Source organism: Calidris pugnax, unplaced genomic scaffold, assembly GCF_001431845.1.
Source record: "Calidris pugnax isolate Ruff unplaced genomic scaffold, ASM143184v1 scaffold1156, whole genome shotgun sequence".
In the NCBI taxonomy this organism is placed as follows: Eukaryota; Metazoa; Chordata; class Aves; order Charadriiformes; family Scolopacidae; genus Calidris; species Calidris pugnax.
This window is the reverse complement of record NW_015094503.1, coordinates 766,546-766,962: the sequence shown is the minus strand read 5'-3', so window position 1 is coordinate 766,962 and position 417 is coordinate 766,546. Positions and strand designations below refer to the sequence as shown.

Below are 417 nucleotides of genomic sequence, written 5' to 3'. Positions count from 1 at the left end.
CTCAGGCCGTCTTTCGGCGGTAAATTTACCCGTCGGTAAATCTGAACAGCTGAAATACCGTTTAGAGGACAGGGGGGTAGGCGAGGCCGTTACCGCGGGGGAGCGGCATTCCCCCGGGGCCTCGGCTTCCTTTCCCCGGGGCCTCGGCCTGCCTTCCCCCGGGGCCTCGGCTTCCTTTCCCCGGGCCTCGGCCTGCCTTCCCCCGGGCCTCGGCTTCCCTTCCCCGGGGCCTCGGCCTGCCTCTCCCTGCCCTGCCCGCCTGAGGGCCCCCGCTCTCTGTCTCCCGTCAGGCTCGACTCGGAGGAGGAGGAGGAGCGAGCGGCCGGGCGGCGGGAGCGTCGCGCCGGGGAGAGGCGGGGCGGAGCGGGCGGGCAGCGCCAGGGCGGCCGCCATTGCGGGAGGCCGCGGCCCTGCCTG

General features: G+C 73.9%; 1 protein-coding gene across 1 annotated transcript in view; it reads left to right on the top strand.

Moving 5' to 3' along the window:
- Positions 1 to 364: 364 nt before the first annotated feature.
- The window catches only part of RNF168 (ring finger protein 168, E3 ubiquitin protein ligase), an 8,997-nt gene continuing 8,944 nt past the window's right edge, over positions 365 to 417 (top strand). The window contains exon 1 of the mRNA XM_014963036.1: positions 365 to 401. The gene's annotated coding sequence lies outside the window, so the exon portion shown is untranslated. The remainder of the gene's footprint in view (positions 402 to 417) is intronic.